This window comes from Sapajus apella, unplaced genomic scaffold (genome assembly GCF_009761245.1).
Source record: "Sapajus apella isolate SASKATOON/1434 unplaced genomic scaffold, GSC_monkey_1.0 scaffold167, whole genome shotgun sequence".
Lineage (NCBI taxonomy): Eukaryota > Metazoa > Chordata > Mammalia > Primates > Cebidae > Sapajus > Sapajus apella.
The window spans coordinates 1,007,312-1,025,972 of NW_022437107.1; the positions used below are offsets into that span (position 1 = coordinate 1,007,312).

Genomic DNA, 18,661 nt, shown 5'->3' on the forward strand with positions numbered 1-18,661 from the left:
TGCTGTTGTCAGAAACAATCTCGGGCCTCCGCAACCTGCTATTGTGCATGTTCGTTCCCAAGGGCTCAACCCCGAGGAGTCGTAGGAGAACAAAGGCAGCAGTGCTTGCCATGCGAGGCAAACGTGCTTCAAGACCACAGAGGATGGGGTCCTCCACGGGGGCCACCTGGAGCTGCCAACTGCCTGGCCCCACTGGAGACTCGGAGCTGTGCACATGCGGCTGGCCTGCCCTGACCTGCCCCTGGGGCCACGCCCTCAGCATTTCCACTCAAGTGGACTCCCTTCCTTTATTGACCTCAGAATTGAGAGGAGAGGTGCAAGTCTAAACAGGGAGCAGGAAGACAACATCCCAAGGTCACCTAGTGACAGGGAGGGCTGTGCCACAGGGCAGGGTGGGCACAGAGCCTACATCGGCCGAGCCCGCAGCGGCGTGTCCACGGGCGAAGTTCTGCTCACATGGCCTTATCTTTTCACACAAAAGTCTGGTGGGTACATGGGGATTTCCATAAATGACAGCTCAGGAGGATGGGAGAGTAGAGTCCAGCTTTAACTTAGCTTAAAGTAATTAAATAAACCAAACACATCAAATGCACACAAAAAATGTGCGCTTTCCCCAAACAGTCCCCATTCCTGACATGTTCTTGGATGGCGCAGGCTGCCTGGCAGAATATGACATGGTGATGAGGGATGCTCTGGGGAAATCCAAGCCATACCAGCTTCCACCTGGACGCTGTTTCAGTGTTCACCACCCCGGGACAGCGGCTGGAGTATAGGGGCAGTGGCAAGGGCACCTGACTTCCCTGGGCTCTGCTGCCTCCACATTTGCAGTCTTGGAGCAGAGAACTGCATGCCTTCCACTCTGCCCTGCCTGGAGGGCTGAGGCTGAGACAGCTGCTGAGCCTCACCAAGCACCCCCTTCTCAGGCCACCAATGGGGAGAGCTTTTTATTTTTATTTTTAGATACCATTTCTTTTTTATTAAAGCAAGACCATGTCATCATTACAATCTGCTACTGAGCATGTCTCTCACAAAGGTATCAGACAGTAATTATTTTCTCCTGAAACAAGAATATGTGTTGAATAAATATAGAATGAAGTTTAATTTATGTTAGAGTTTTATAAAGTATATATATCTTCAAGTCCACATGTGGCCATGTTATTACTGTAGAATCTTAAATCATTAAGAAAAAATTACAAACTCCATTTATGTAAACAGATTCTAACGCAGTCCAACTTGTTTTGTTAAAGTCTTATTTGATATAAAAGGGGAGCTATTTTCAGGGTCCACCACCCACCTACTCTTTAAAGACAAATATTACTCAAATATTAATGTTCTCCACCAGGTAGACTAAGAAGAACACAACTGCAGAGTCTTTAATTTCAATATTCCACGTCAATTATCTTATTTAATGAGTTTAAATCAATAATGGTTTAATTTAAGCATTCTTTTTTTACCATTTTAGTATAAACATGACCATTGTTGGTTCTGAACATTTCTTGGCCAGAGAATGAATCCCTTTGTTTCTTGATTTCCAGCTCTCCTGAGCTGCTGTATTCCAAAATAAAAAGGAAGGATTTTAAAACAGGATTCCAAAGAAGCTCTATGCTTCTTTTTTTCTATTTGAGTAATTGCTAATAAGATTAGAAGAGTCAATGGTTAGACCTGAGACCAAACTGCAGCGAGGCTTATTTGAGCTCAGTGTGGATGTTTTAGGCTCACACACGGCATCCCCAGCCTGGTGAGAGGCAAACTGCCCTTTGCCACAGATGCATCCTCAGAGGTGGAGTCTATAATCAGGTCACTCAGCAAATGTCCAGCACCTCCTTGGTGCCAGGCTCACCATGCTGAGTCCTGGGGCTGCGGCCTTGAATGAGAGTGCTGGGTTCCTGGCATCTCAGTACCTGCAGAACCATGCAGGAGGTAGAGGCAGCAAACGCAGGGCGGGTGAGTCACAGTGGGGCAGGAGAGTCAAGTGGTGTGCAGCCACAGAGGGGCAGACAAGGACTTGTTTAGACAGGGCTGTCAAAAAGACCTTGTTGAGGAGGTGGGCCTGGAACCAGCCATAACTATAAATCCTGAGTGTGAAATCCCAGAGCTGAAAGTAACCTCGAAGTCACAGGGTATAACCACACTGGTCACAGATGCAGAGATTGCAGGACCAGAACAGAACCTCCTGTGGGAAGAGGCAGAGCCACCGCAGGACCCAGGAGACTGGGTTCCCAGGGCTATCCTGCCTTTTGCAGGGAGACTCGCCTATGGGTTCTATTGTATAAGGTAGATTCTGAGACGGAAGGATCTCTCCAATTCCTAGATTGTAGAATTCAGAAACCGAGAGCGAGGCAGCATTTGCCACACGTGGCAAATTCACCAGGTCATGAATCCTGTCATAGACTGAGTTTTCTGGATTAAAAAATTACATCAATTCCAAGTCAATGGATACCAAACCATCTTGACTTTCTACTGCATTGACTCAGCCAAGAAATTAGCTCACCTCCTGAGAGGTGGGTGGAGGCCTGCCAGAGGTTTATAGAAACCTTCTGAGGAGCTGCTCTGCTAAGGGTGAGCTTGGCGCTCCTTGCATTCCCGGGGCCTTCCCTCTGAAGAACGCATTGCTGGAGAGGAGCCCTTGCTTTTAGTTCTCAGCTCTCAAGAGTAGGTGCTTTCCTCTGAGCCTGGAGTCTTGTCTTTGTCAATAAGGCCACTTATGGAGGCTTGGAAGTTGTGTGGAAGAGGCCAGGGGAGGAGGATCTGGCTGGAGCAGCTGGGGTAGAGAAAACCCCCACCATCCAGGAGCCCTGGCTCCAGAAATAGTAGAATGAAGGGTGAAGGGCAGTGAGAGGACCCCAGCCATCTTAGCTGAACTGCACCGAGGCTTCCTGCAGAACTGGGCTCCTCTTGCTAACCTTGGGCCCCTTTCCATGTGTTCAAGGCTCTCCTTGGAGTCATGTTGTCCAATTATGTGGCACTTGTGGGGCTGAGCTCAGATCTGGGGTTTGCAGGATTCAAGACGCCTTCACATGGGGTAGAGCCTAGATGTGGCATGGGGGACAGCTCATGCATGAGGTGCATTTGGCCTTGAGAAGAGACCCAGAGGGGAGCAGGCTGGTCCAGTGCTGGGAGGACAGTCCTATGGAGCATTAGGAATATCAGCAGGTGAGTTTTATATCTGTTTTTCCCAACCACAGTTCAGGCCCAGAGCAGATTCAGCTCTGTTTGCAGGGAGCTGATATTGTAATTGACAGTACGTGGTGGGAGGCAGGGAAGTGAGGGAAATTGTGCCAATGCTAGAGAGCCACAGTGCGGTGAAGAAGAGAAGGCAAGAGGATGTGCTGCAGAATCACAGGGCTGGGCTTCCAGACCATCCTGCTTCCGTGGGAGCATTTCAGGTGAGAACTGGATGACCTGAAAGTAAGCCAGGAGACACCAGGCAGGGACAGACTGGTCCCCACGTGCGAACGAGGTTGGAGCATTTGGGACTGCAAAGAATGCGGAGTGTGGTGAGTGAGGTGGCCCTTTGTATCGGATGCATGTGTGAATGGCTGGAGTCACGTGTGTGCTTCAGTAGCGGGTACCATGGGCACACTAAGAAATCTGGGTTTCCTTCTGAGGGCCTGGGAAGCCACAGGTAGCACTGAGCAGGGAGTGGTGGATTTATGCACGTGCTTATGAAATCATGCTGGGTGCTGGGTGGCGAATGCTTATGGGGGTAGAGGGCAAGGTTGGAATTGTGGAGGCCACAGCTAAGAGCCAATTACACAGCCAGGCTCATTGTGTTTTGACCTGGGAGGCACTGGGGATGAAGGAGACATCTGAAGGATTTATTTCTACGTATAATATGGATTAGGTAGATGGGTTTATATGTAATGTAAATTAGACTCAAATCCAGCTGGAGCCAATGGTGGACACTTGATGGAAGATGTATTTCAATTTCTCACATTCCATAGAAAAGCAATACAGTGGAAAAAGTATGGGATTTGGCGTCTCTCAGACAGGATTCCACTTGTAGGCCGTGTAATATAGGGCAGCTCACCATATCCTGGACCTACACAAACCCCTCTGCTATGTGAAGAGTGAAATTTCCCCACAGAGTCTCCACGGAGGGCCCCAGAGTGCACTCCCTGTTAGCTACCGATGCAGTCACAAGGAAGAGAAAGAGTTAAATGCTCCTGGCCGAGTGCTGCGGGAACTGTGGGATCAGAGCTGACAGCCCAGGCTGTCAATGGCAGTCCTCACCAGGGCCATCGTGTGTGGCAGGCTCTTACTAAATTACAAAAATACCTAACAGGAGAGTTTCTTTGTGTTTTAAAAATCAATGACCAGTTTTTGTTTTGTTTTGTTTTTAAAATAGTGTTTTCAGAGATAAGAGTATTAAGTTTGGTCAAAATTTATGAAATCGTTTGAAAGCTGTTGTGACATACAGAAAATTAGATGAGCTTGTAGGTGATTAAAACAGTCAATCAAGCAGACCTACGTGTCATTTCAATGCACAGCAAGGAAGTGTCTTCAGCTTAGAAAATTGCTGGCATGAACACAAACAAATTCAGTTCTTTGACATGAGAATTTTCAGATTTTGGATTTATGATCAGAAAAATAGTTGAGTCCTGAAATACTGATAAAATGACCAGCCCCGTTCACGTTCAATACCTGAAAGTTCTGTCAGGGTGACCAAGAATCATGGATGCAAAGGAAGCCCGAGACTTCTCTGGTTCTGGCATGAAAGAATTTTCCAAAACTATGCAGATGCTGGGGGCTTAGAAATTTGATATTAGTGCAAACAAATGCATTCTCAACAAGAATATAGATGAGTTTGCACTGAATTTTAGAATACTTATCTCCAGATTTACAAGAGATTAAATAATTCTTTGAAATGGATTATCAGGCACTTTATTTACGCTACTCATGAGAGCTACACTGGCAAGGGAGGTCACAGTTTCTGACTTGCCTTTTTTCTAAACTTCTGACTTTGTACACATGCAGAGAATGTATTTAACTAGTAGGATCCCAATTCTCTATATTGGGGCATTTTTCTTTATATTTTTTACCTTTTAATAAAATAGATCTTTAGAAATCAGAATTCCTGAGGTTCCAGTACTGTCAAATTTGGGTTCTTGGGAATGCTGAAGTTTAAACTTGACTCTTTCAAATGAATGCTGGGTGAATTTGTCTAAACTCTTGTTCCTCTCATTCAGATTCCTCCTCTGTGGAGCAGAGGCAATAGCACTCTCTCCTTTTAAAATCCTTAAGGTTTGGGAAAGGTTTTCAGAGTAGCCAAATCATCGAATACCCTTAGGTAAAATGTGCTCTCAGGCTGTATTTCTGCCCATGGAAATGAAAACTAGTCCCTTCATTTTTTTTTTGTTTTTTCTTAGTCGTAAGGGCCACAGGGAAATTCCACTAAAATAAAAGAGTTTTTTAAAAATAGTGCTGTTCATGGGTGTTCTGTTTTGATTGCTTCTCTTCTAACTCTAGGGTAAGTTTCAGACTCTGGTTCCTACAAGACTAGGCAACTTCAGTCATGTCCTGCTCAGAGGAGGCATCTCGCACTGGCTGATCTCGTGGATAATCGCACAACTGGTCATGAGAAATGCTACGGTGTGGCCTGTCACAGGAGCCGATGTCACACATATTTAAGGCTAACACACATCTGAAGCTTTGATAGGGCTGTGCTTATGTCTGCCTTTCACAGAAGTTGGTATTCCTCTCATGTTTTATTTCAGCAGTTACAGTTAAACTACACCTTGACAAACTACGTGTGTGTATTCTCCCCAGTTCCCGGCCCACCTCCCTCAGCAACCCTCCCACAAACTGAGATGGAATCTGGGCTGTGAAAAGTGAAACGGGCTGTTATAAAACTGTATTTTATAGTCACAGCATGTAACAGTTGAAGGCGCGTTTATGTAGCTGAGGAGACAGAAACACGAGTCTTCCCACTCTAGAGTTTACCTAACTTCCTTCAGAACTAAGGGTAGAGCTTTATATCACAAGGTACCCCTCAACCTTAGTCATGGGGAACTAAAGAGGAAGAGAAAAAGCTAAACCCTCCTTTTGATGAAGTCCACATGCTAAGAAAAAAAAAATGAATGTCACAAACCCTTCCTTTTTTTTTTTTTCAGATGGAGTCTTGTTCTGTCACCAAGCTGGAGTGCAGTGGTGCGATCTCGGCTCACTACAATCTCTACCTCCTGGGTTCAAGCAATTCTCCTGCCTCAGCCTCCTGAGTAGATGAGATTACAGGCGCGTGCCACCATATCCAGCTAATTTTTGTATTTTTAGTGCAGATGGGATTTCACCAGGTTGGTCAGGATGGTCTCAATCTCCTGACCTCATGATCTGCCTGCCTTGGCCTCCCAAAGTGCTGGGATTACAGGCGTGAGCCACTGAGCCTGGCCCTGCTTCTGGTTGCTAAATACTGTGAGTGAACAATTTCCAAGTCATTGCCATGCCATAGTTCTTCCATTTTAAGGACTCAGCAGCAAGAAGGCCTCTGCCTAAGGACTCGATGGAGGGAGTGTGGGACATTCTGGGCAACTCTGCCATCGTCTCTTCTCGACTCCTTTGCTTCAGGCCGCCTCCTGCTGTTGCCCCTTTGGCTCCAGCCCTGTGGGCTACTGAAGTGCCCTGGCTCAGAGATTTGTGGTAGGGTGGGTGAAGCTGAGGTCTTCGTTTCTGCCTGTTTCCGGATTTCCCCTTCCTGCAGCCTCCTTTCTCCTCTTCCTCTGTTCCTTCCTTCTCCTTCACCATTTCTCTTTCTCCTTCACCAGTCAGTGAGTGCCAGCCATGTGCTAGGCCCCACTTAGATCCTGAGGGTCTTGAGATGACCCCCTCCTTCCAAGAGAACTTTGCATCACTACACCCTTAAAGAGTGAGGCTGACTCAACTTGGGTTATGCGGAAATTAGGGCACATGGGGAAATCTGGCTGCAGTGGGCCCACCCGTCAGTGTTTTGGTAGGTCCCCCCTTTCGGAATAGGGCTGGGTGGTGAAGCGGCCCAGTGAAGCCCAGGGCCACAAGTTACTCCTTCAAGTTGCATCTGCACACCTGCAGCATTTAGTGGCATTTCTGATAGCTCACTGTGTAAGGCTGTTTTGTGCTTGCGGCAGGATTTCTCCCCTGGTTTCTTACATAAGAATATCATCCATCACCCCATGCAGGAGCAGAAATGGAGAAATGAGAGGCCAGGGTGGGTCTGAGGCCATTCTCCAGTCACTTCAGGCTTGGCTCGCAGCCCCACTTCCTGCCCCACAGCCTCCTGCCCCTGCCGCCAGAACGGCTGAGCCTGCTGATGACAAAGCCACAGCTCACAGGCTGACAATTTTGTCTGGACTTCTATCAAGGCCGGGACGGCAGTCAATAGCACATGCAGGAAATTTTAAAAGATCAAGAGCAGCTAACAACAAAATCCACTCTGGGATGTTTTTAACCAAACAATCAAGGATTCAGTGCTTTCCGGGGGTGAGGACCAAAACAGAGCAGGACTGGCAGCCAGCATCACCTCTTCCATCTTCCGTCTGTCCTGAACCAGGCAGTACAGCCTAAAAATAGCGCCTGGACCTCACACCATCAGTGCTTTTGTTACTTACTCTCTTTGGTCTTTTGAAAAACATATTCATCGGGACTGAGAGTCTCCCATCATTTGTATTTATAGAGTCCTTTTTTTCTGAAGTCGTGAACGTGCCTATTCTCATTTCTGGGAAGTCAGTGGCAGGACTTCGGTGAGGGGAAAGTGGCTTCAGCTGGGTTATAGGGGGAGGTGGTAGAAGAGTGAGGTGAGAGCACCAGGCATCTGGGGATGGAGCCCGTGAGGGCTCAGTGGCTTTCTGACTCTTCCTAAGAAAGAACAGTGCCCTCCTTGCCCTTCTCTGCCCAAAGCCCTCCCCAGGCTTCCCTCTGAACCACACATTTCCTAGGAGGCCTTCTGGGAAGCTGAGCTTCATGGTGCCTCTCGCTCCTCCTTTAAGTCACACTCAGAGGTGCCTGCCTCTGGCACGTCTCAGGAGGGCAGGGGCCGAGCCTCTGCTCTGTTCCGGATGCCCGCAGACCCTGATTGACACAGCCCACAAGCTTGAGTGGAGGGGGCGCCTAGTCCTCAGCACTAAATGGCAATACAGACCTAAATCCCGCAGCCCCCACAGACTGCAAGCTGCGGCCTTCGAGGCCATCTTTCACCTTGCCGGCTTTCCCGTGGGCTCTGGCCAGTCTTGTCATTTTGCCATGTTTCAGTTAATTCAACTGAATTGCGGTAAGATATTGCACAGAGAATTGTGAGTGGTGGCAAAGAGACCCAGAGAAGTTGCCTCCCAAAACTGGAAGTTCCATGGACCTGAAATAACCATGCTGTGCCCATCTTCCTCCCAGAAGCAGCAGAGTGAAAAGCCAGGCTGAGTGGGATCACGGCTGACTGAGTGGGATTTGCCCATCATCGGTACCGGCTTCAGAACACTGACCACAGCCAGGGGAGGGCTGCTGGCCCAGGAGGCAGGTCACAGCTCACTCCACACACTGCAGCTTTCCTTTAGGAAAAGCCCGTTGCCCGGTGGGTAGAAATCAAGTGTGACTTGAATGGATCACCTGAAGCGGAGGATCCAGCCTCAGTCCCGGGAGCCTCCAACTTTCTGGGGCTGGACACCCGCATTGCCCGAGGCGCCCCTAGCAGATAAGTGTCCAGCTGCGCAGGCCGCAGCCCGGTGACTCGGGTGTCTGCGATCTGCTCTCACTTTCTGAGCTGATCCCCACGCGGCTGCGAAGACCTCGCCCCACGGCCGTTGCTTCCCGCTCGCTGATGTCGCTTCCCCAATGGTGGCATGGAAAGCATGAAAGGCTTTCCTTTCGTGAACATTTCCTGTGGGAGACGGAGTTGCATTCTCAGAAAAGGAGGGCACTTTGGAAGGGGCTGGAGATGAAAGTGCAGCTAAGTGGGATGGAAAGCCAGTCTCCACAGAGACGCGGGAGGGAGGTCAACGTGGAGGAGAGAAGGGATCAGACCCACTCCCGACACCACAGGCTGCCAAGAGGCCGGACACAGGGCAGAATAAGGAAATGCTCGCGTGGGCGCTGGGGTTTGGCCTCACTTGCTTCATGCTGCTGCTTCCCGGCTTAATTGCTTCATAAATCTTGAACAATTTATGAACCTCCCCGAGCCCCAGTTTTGTCATCCGTAAGATGGCTGTTAAATTACATACCTCTCCAGCAATAAGCAGATTTAATGAGAAAAAACATATAAAGAATCACAACAAATATCATAAAACACCTTGGAGTATTTTTAAGGAAAATCAGTGTGATTGCAATCAAGAAAATTCCAAAACTTTATTGGCATATAAAATGTACACAAAAAAATAACATACACATTTGAACAATATCATGTTCCTGAATAAGAAAATGACTGTTGTGAAAATATCAGTTGCTGCTAGATTAATGCACAAATTTAGTGTAGGTCATTTCAATATACTTGTGGCTATTTTAGAAACAGAACAAATTCTGAAGTTATTGTGAAAATAATAATGTGAGTGTTTAACATAGATCTTTGAATAAAAAGATTGGTTTTTATCATTGTTAAACAATGTCATCAGGATACAGTGCTCAAAATAAATTTGGTCATTGTTTGAGAATAGACAAATCAATGAAACAGAATAAAATCCAAAGACCTTGGCTCATGAATAAATGAGCTGTATGGCTCATAAGGCAACACAAATACTCATAATTTAAAGTAGTATCCACAAATCACATGGTAATAACCTGCTTGCAGTTGGGGACAAAGAGTAATTTGGTCCTAAATGAAAAGTCAATTTCAGATTAACTTAAAAGTTAAAATAGGGGGTAACCAGAGGCAGATGAAAGAAAAAAAATCATCAAATGTTTGGAGGATGGGCCTGTCCTTCATTCTGTGGATCATAAACTCAATTTTCTTAACCATCCCAGGGTTGAGTGAGCCCCTGTACACTGATTTGAGCTGTCCAAATTCATAAAACCAATGTCTAAAATATAATGATTAATTAATTGACAGAGAATCAAGGATCTGCCTAGGGGTCCTCTTCCCACACCCACAGGGTGCTATGGCGAGTGTGGCATCAGAGTGGGGAGACACCTGCAGGCTGCTGCACCCATCTGTCAAGCCTGAATTGCTGCACACACTCAGATCCAGCCTGGCACTGCATTCCTTTGTTTTCCCAGAGGTCACAAAACCTGCTTGAGCACACTGCCCCAGTGTTGGTGGACAGGCAGATGTCCGCACTGCAAGGTCAGCTCTCTCTTAGAGTCATGTGTGATGTCCAGGAAGCATCTGGTGAGCCTCCTTCTCTCCAGGAGGAGGGCTCTGGTCCTTCAGTTCACGGGTGTTATAGCTGCAGGGCAGCACTGGGCCCCAGCAGGCAAGGGGAGGCTTTGGAGTACCCCCCTCTTCTGACATGGTGGTCAAGAGTCCTCCCCACCAGCTCCTGGGATGCAGTGTTATGCTTTTCTCTGTAGCTCCCTTCCCAGCCATACCTCTGAAGGCCTTGTCCCACTGGAGAACGTGCGTCCAGGTGGGCTTGGCACCCAGCCTCACTCCTCTCTCAGACGCAACTTGTCCTCTTCCAACTCTTTTGTGCAATAGGGTGCATCCATCTGGTCCCTCTGGAAGAGAAAGGCCTGCCTGTTGCCAAGCCATCCATGGGACTGGACTGTGTAATTTGTTTTCTGAAATAAGACAGTTTTGAGAGTGAGATGGGAGGGTGTTGTTACTGATGATGTTGAGAAAATAGGAGTAAACCAGGGCTACCCAACATCCCCCAAACACTCTAACTGGTATGACCACTTTTTCTGGACTCCTTGGGCCAGCCCACCCTCTTCTGATGGTCACATTCTTCAGCTACTTTGGTGCCTTCAACACTATTTCATTTTTGGCTGCCTCTACCCCTTCAGGGTAACTTCTCAAATTGCTGTTCTCACTGATTATGGGTCGGCTGTTACAGCAGAACTCTCAAAGGAAATCTTATTTCCAAGTTCCTCAGGGTATCTTAGGATGCTTGTCCACTTGCTTCCTCTCCCCTGCCCCTTACTCTCCTACCCAGTTGGGGAAATTTATCTTAACAAAACAATCTGAAATTGTGCTATTATTTAAAATAATGCAGAAATAAAGCCCCAAGAGCAATGCAAATATTCAACAATAAGGAACTATCCAAGTAAAACTGACATGTGCTGATGATTGGTTCATGTTTAGAAAGGTGATGATTTTGGAGAATTTAGCAACATGGAACTTTTATATCCTGTAATGGTTAAGGAAAAATTAGGAAGGAGGGTATACAGTTGTAGTACTTTGACTATAATTATATAAAAATAATAACAAATACATTAAGATGTCGGGGTGAAAACAATTGCCAGTATGGTAACAATAACTTTGTTTCAATTATGAGATTAGGGTTGATTTTTTTTCTCTCTTACTATTCTCCAGTTTTTCTGGAATGTGGTTCATATAATGGAAACAATGCTCTCTCCCTCCCCTTCTGCAGGAATTAAATGAGGTAATGATTATAAAGTACTTTTTCCTTTGTTTCTCCCCTCCCCATAACCCCATTGTGTCCTGATGACCTTGTCCTGAAAAAGAGGGAGAATGGGGTTTGGTTGGATTCTCTTGTTCCCAGGGCAAGGCTTTCTCTAATTTTCTTCCTTGTCCTTGAACTGTGTCAACCTTGGGCCACAAATGAAATACCCTTGACAACCCCAGTGGACTTATCTTGGGGATCTCTTGCACCTGCAAACTGAAGGCCTCCGTATCCCTTCCACAAAAACTTCAACCCTGTCAAAAACAACTTTGTTATGTGAAGTTTTATTGGGAAAGGAAGTGTCCCAAGAATTTTCTATAGCTGAGCCTGTTACAAAAGTTCACTCCTTGTCTCCGACACTCACTCAGGTTTCTAGCCGCCTTGGTGGTCCCTGCTCTCTCTCTGCGTGTTGAGCTGTGATTCCCTGCTCAGGTCTGAAGCAATTCTGGATTTTGCCTCATCTCAACGTATGTTTTCCACTTCTTCAATTTTACTTTGTTTTTTCTAGACCACTTGTGAAGAGGAAAGTGATTCCTCTTAAAGATGAAACATCTTTCCACCCTAACTAATGAAAGCATCCCCAGTATGATCCGTCCCAGGCCAGTTCTGGAGAAATGAATGGCCCTCGGCAGTGCTGGGCGTGGGTCTGAGCTGGGGAGGGCCAGCATTCTGCTCTCGAGGGAATCCTGAACACAGCTCTCATATTTTCTTCCATGAGACAGCTCAACCCAGAAAACTGCCCTTAAAAACATTTCCTATGTCTTAGGTAAACCCCACATTGAGTATTCTAAAGAGACTTGGAAATACATCACTGATATTTATTTCAGCATCACTTGTTAATATTGGACTATTGGACATGTTCTGATGTCCATTAAGTGGGATCTGGCTTAATAAAATACGGTCCATCTAACAAGGCCCAGAGCAGTGTGTGCAGTGAGGCCTCATTTGTATTAAAATATACTTATATATGTATGTAACTAAATGTGCATAGAATATTTCTGCAAAGATAGAGAAGGAAGCAGTAACATTCTCCTCTGAGGAAGACAAAGAGAGGGGCTGAAAGGCAGAGGCAGGAAGACCAACTATTTTATTTTATTTTGTATTTCTTTGGTTTCTCTGAATTTTGTATTAATTTATATATATATATATAATATATATATATATAATATATATATGTCTATTTGTACTTACTAGGAAAAAATGGAAACCTGTAACTAGTGGGCACGCTAAGAGACCTTTCCATTTGGGTGAATTACCTCTTAGGATTACAATTTTCTCATTTTCATTTCTCTGCATTAAAAAGGGAAATAATTTCCATGCCTGTATCTTTGGCAAGCCCTTTTGCCCTACTTTATAAAATTGCTTCAGGCTGCTGCAAACATATTCAAAGTTTGCTTTCTTTATTTTTCAGCTCCTCACTCTCTTGGGAGCCACTTTAAAAATCTTCTGGCTTGGAATTCACCCCACCCCTCCTGGCCCCACCTGTAAAGTGTGGCAAGAAATCTAAAACATAAATACTGGAAAACTGATGTTTGATAAGAATGTAAGACGTAATATTTATATAAACTTTAGCTCTTGCAAGAGATGCCTTGAGTATGCTGGGTGTCAAACGATAAGGAGGGTGCAGCTTTCAGCAGCTGAGTGAAGTGATCTAAAATTGCTCACACACGGATGGATGAATTAATAAGTGGAGGGTGTAAATTATGAGTCGCTCCTCCACACTCAGGTGCAAGAAGCATCACATTTCTTTATTTTTCCAAATCAAATTATACCTGGCTCCGAGCATCTGCTCCCTAGGGTTAACGAGAAACATGATGCTCGCTGTTTTCAGGGTTCCTTCCTCTTCAATTAGATCATGCAGGGATCCTGGGGCCCAAGAGCCCTGGAAAAGGGCAGGAGCTGCTTCTCAGCCTGCAATCAGCATCACAGCTACTGCATGTCCTCTTGGCTTCGTGATCCCGCCATCTTTAGGGCTCTGCAGCTCAAGGGTCACAGAAATGCCACTCAGACCACATTATTCTCGGCCAGGAGGAGGGTTTGCTACTTGGCTCAGAAGCAGCAGAGGGTAGTTTCAAGCTTCCATGCAGCTGTGAAGGACTGGCTCCACACTCTCCAAAGCCCTAGCTGCCCGCAGACCTCGGTTTCAATGGGAACAGGTTCCCAGGCTCATGCCTGCCCGCCTGGGGCATCTACCCAGTTTTGAAAACACCATTCTCCCTCTTCTGCTTGTACACAAACACATAGACTTCTCTGAATGATTTAACTTTCCAGAGCAAAAGCTTGAGTCTTCAGGGCTGCGATCCATCTCTTGAAATTTGGGAATTGGGTGTTCAGAGTCTCAAGAAAACTGCCTGCTTCTCTGAGTGGCAAGTTGAAGTTTTCCCTGGTGAGCTGAGGATAGCAGCACCAACTGCATAAATGGCCATGCTGTGTCCACCCGAACCGCCTCCATACACTCATCTCTCTAAACACAAAGATTGCGGCTGCAGTTCTGTTCTCCAGCTCTCATCAGGAAAGGGAAAAACGGGCAGTCTCCAGCCTGCATTCATCTCCCTCTGCTGGGTCTCCAAGCTCAGCCACCTGAGCCTCGCAGTGACCATGGTTCCTAAGCTTCCACACTTGTAGGCTAGCCTGCAAACAGCAGGTTTGATGCCTTGCCCATGGGGCAGTGGCTCCCCTTAACTGGGCTTGTTCCTTCTGCCCCAGAGAACGTGGATGCAGGAGGACACTTTGGAAGCTTTCATTCAGTGCTTTGAAATATATGGTTCCACCCGAGGTTCGCAGTCTACAGAAAAGTGATTCTCAAACACTGTGTTACAAGATCCTCTATATGGGTTCCTTCAAAAACACACTGTCTGAGAGATTGAGACAGTTAGCTGCCTGAGAGAAACTGAGTGGACCCACAGTGGATTCCAACATAGCTGGTCCCTTGAGCTGTCATTGAGAAATAATCCTTCCAAAAAGATAAGTCCACCTGAGATTTACCCTGTCACTTGAAATCCACACTCACGTTTCCAATGGTATATTAGTTGTCAGTCAGGGGAAAGCAGGGCCTTGCTGTGCACTGATCAGCTCCAATACCCTAGGCTGTCATGGGGCGGTGGCGTGCCTGTTTGCTGCTGTCTATTTTGCTACCTGTGGTGGGATCACCAGCAGTTCCTCAGGAGGCTCTGATTTCCCAGCTCCTTGTAGAGAGGACGGGCAGAGGCACTAAATGCTTGCTTGATGGTGTGAGCGTGCGCTGAGGGCAGGTGGATGCATAGATAAAGGAATAACTGTAAGTTTAACCAAATATTGGAAAAACAAAAGGACAACAGAGTTCTGAAGTGTTCTGAGGAAAACTTTAAAGATCGTTGGCCTAGGTAGTTGTGATTTGCTTTCAAGTTTTAATTTTTTTAGATGACAGAGAGTGATACATATTCAAAGCATCAATTTTATGCAATAGAGAAATATATACATAAAAAATCATGTCCACCTGTCCATATGACTCAAAGCAATATACAGATTCAATGCAATCCTATACAAATTTTAATAATATTTTTCACAGAAATAAAAAAAAATCTAAATTTTTATGCAATGACAAAAGACTTTGAATAACCAAAACTATCTTGAGAAAGAAAAACAAAGTTGGAGGCATTACACTTCTGGATTGCAAATTATATTACAAAGCAGTAATATTCACATGGTATGGTATTGGCATAAAAATATTCATGCTGTATATACCAGTGGAACAGAAAAAAGCATCCAGAAATAAGCCTAAGTATACATTGTCAACTAATTTTTGACAAGGCCACCTGGAAGACATGATTGGGAAAAGATTATCTCTTCAATAAATGGTATTGGAAAGATTGGATGTTCACATGCCAAAGAAGGAAACTGGATCTTTATCTTATGTGATTTACAAAAATCAACTCAAAATTGATTAAAGACCTAAATATAAGGCGTGAAACCATAAAATTCCTAGAAGAAAACAAGGAGAAAATCATTTGACAATGATTTTTTTTTTTTTTTTTTTTTTTTTTTGTGGACATGACTCCAAAAAGCACAGGCAACAAAAGCAAAAACAAACAGGTAAAGGCTACATCAAACTAAAGGTCTTCTGCACAGCAAAGGAACCAATCAACAAACTGAAAAGGCAACCAGCGGAGTGGAAGAAAATATTCGTGAACCACAAATCAGGTAAGGGTTAAAATCACCATGGAGCTCATACAACTCAATAGCATAAAAAACAAATTAACTAGTTTAAAAAAGGGCAAATGGCCTGAAAAGATGTTACTCCAAAGAAGACATAAACATGGCCAACAGGTATGTGAAAAGGTACTTAACATCACCAATCACTGGAAAAATGCATATCAAAATCACCATGAGATATCATCCTACACCTGTTAGGATGGCTATTGTAAAAATGACAAAAAAAAAAAAGGTGTAGAGAAAAGGGCATCCTTGTACTCTGTTGGTTGGAATGTAGATTTGTGCAGCCATTATGGAAAACAGTATGGCGATTCATACACACACACACACACACACACACAAACAGAACTTCCATACAACCCAGCAATCCCTCTTTTGGGTATACTCAAATGAAATCTCCACCTTGTAAAGATATCTGTATTTATCTGTATTACCATGCTCACTGCACCATTATTCACAATAGTCAAGATATGGAATCAAGTCTTGTCTATCAACAGATAACTGGATAAAGAAAATGTGGTACATATACACAGTGGAATAATATTCAGCCTTAACAAAGAAGAAAATCCTGCCATTTATGGTAACATAGATGAAACTAGAGGATATTATGCTAAATGAAATAAGCCAGACAGGGAGAAAAAAATGGCATGATCTCACTTAGATGTGGCGTCCAAAAAACAAAAACCATTAATACATAACAACAGAGTAGAAAGGTGGTTTCCAGAGGTAGAAGCAGGGGTCGACGAAGTGGGGAGATATAGGTCAAAGGGCACAGACTAGCGGTTATGTGGCATGCTAAGATTAGAGACCTAACGTACAGAAAGTGGACTAGAGTTCATTCTGTTGTAATGTATATTGAAAATTTGCTGGAGTAGCTTTTAGGTGCTCTTGTCACATACATACACACAAAAGGAAATGTAACTATGGAGATGATTGGTGGATATGATTGGTGGATATTTGATTGTAGTAACCATTTAACTATGAATATATAATATCAAAGCATCACGTTGTATTCCTTAAATACATACAATTTATAAAATAAGGAAAAAACATAATGCCCGCTTCCCCAAACTCACACAACAGAGCTGTTTGTATGCATCCCTCCAATTTTTTTTTAGCGGTCATAAAACTTATATGAGCAAATGTAAAGGATGTTTTCTTTCCTTAAAAAAAAAACCCCACCAAAGCCAAAGTAAGGACTTATTATTTCATTTGCTTTACAGTTTGCCTCTGTCCCCCCAAATATACCCTGGACATCTCTGTAGGTCAATTTAAAAAGATCTAGTGTATTATTTTAAAATTATTTCATAAGATTCCATGATATGAATATTCTGTAACTTAGTCTTCCTGAGCCTCTTCCCTTCCTTCTTTCTCTTCTTCTACTTCCTCTACTTCTTTTTCTTCCCTTTTCTATCATTTTTCCTTCTTTTCCCTTCTTCTCCTCATTCTTCCGGTCTATACAAATAACTGTGTAATAAAATCCCTGCATCATTTGAACACCACTGCTAGTCCAAATGGTGACAGTTAGAAAAAGGCATCCCCCAAGACATTTTACTGCCAGAAACTGTTATAAAATATATACAAATTCATGATAACTAACAGGAAAATGATACACCTTAGAGTTCACAGTTACAAAACTTTATGCAGCAGTCCTCACATACTAAGACCATTATTTATAGAAGACCAGATTCTCAGTCAATGCAGATACATAGTTTAACTTTTAGTAGCTTCTGTCAAATTACATTCCAAAAAAGCTGTAATACTACAGTGTATGCAATACACTTCCCACACCCTTAATAACATGAATTTCTATCTGAAGATAAAAAATTTCAAAAATAGCTTTATTGTTTATTGTATAATGAAATAAGCTCATTGCCCCAAATCCCCAGAGTCCTAATAGCCCAAGATGGCCATTGTTAACTCTCAGATTAGCATTTGTGCAGGTATTTCTTTATGCCTGTTGAAATACATGCCAATACTTTTCCTGACTGGCATCTCACTGTTCTTTGACCTACTCTTTAAACTTAACGCTATTGGGAGCCCCTTTGAGGGCCAACAAATGGAGATGTGCACCATCATTTTTTGGGAACATGCATTATTTTCCACTCTCACCTTCTGGGTGTACATACATCATTATCTAGCCTCACTTTTGGGGGTTTATGTGTTAGGGCCCATTTTTACTTTCTTGGATTCTTGCGATATGTTGTGATGTGACTACTCTGAGTCCAGATATTACTAATTTGTGTCTGCTGTTCTTTTTTCCTGATCAGTCTGAATGGAAATGGATCAGTATAAATTTAATTGGACTTCTGAAAGATTCCACTTTTGACTTTATTAATTTCCTATATAGTTTTTCTTTTTTCTGTTTTATTGAAATCCACCCTGATCTTTATTATTACTCCTTATCTTCTGCTTATTTGGAGTTTCTTTTAAAAGTAACAACACTAAAAATATTGTCTTTAATATTTTCTCTAATTTAACATTTTTCTAATTTATTTAATATTTTTCTAAATTTATTTTTAAAAAGTTGACAAAAATTGTATATATTTATTTTATGCAACATGTATTTTGAAATATTTTTACTAGCTTCTTAAAGTGAAGCTGAGGTTATTGATTTGAGATCTTTCTTTTCTAATACAGGCATTTAGTGCTATAAAATTCTATGTTAGCTACATATCGCGAATTTCAGTATGTTGCATTTTCTAATTACTTCAAAATGCTTTCTAATTTCTGTTTTAATTCCTTCTTTGATCCCTGAGTTATTTAGAAGTGCGTTACTTATTTTTCTATGTAATGTGGGATTTTAAAGATATCTTTCATTTACTGATTTCTAAAGTAGTTTCATGAGGTCAGAGAACATGCTTTGTATGTCCTTGTATGCTTTTACCATTGAGACTTTATGGCTAAGAGAATGCCATATATGTTCCAGGTGCACCTGAAAAGGATGTGCATGC

At 43.8% G+C, this 18,661-nt stretch overlaps 1 long non-coding RNA gene across 1 annotated transcript; it reads left to right on the plus strand.

The window, feature by feature from the left end:
* Window positions 1–956: 956 nt before the first annotated feature.
* On the plus strand, window positions 957–8,113 carry LOC116542400. Its single transcript, XR_004265204.1, has 3 exons — window positions 957–3,153; window positions 5,470–5,688; window positions 7,152–8,113. It is a non-coding gene; the product is annotated as an uncharacterized LOC116542400 (long non-coding RNA).
* The last annotated feature ends 10,548 nt before the right edge of the window (window positions 8,114–18,661 follow it).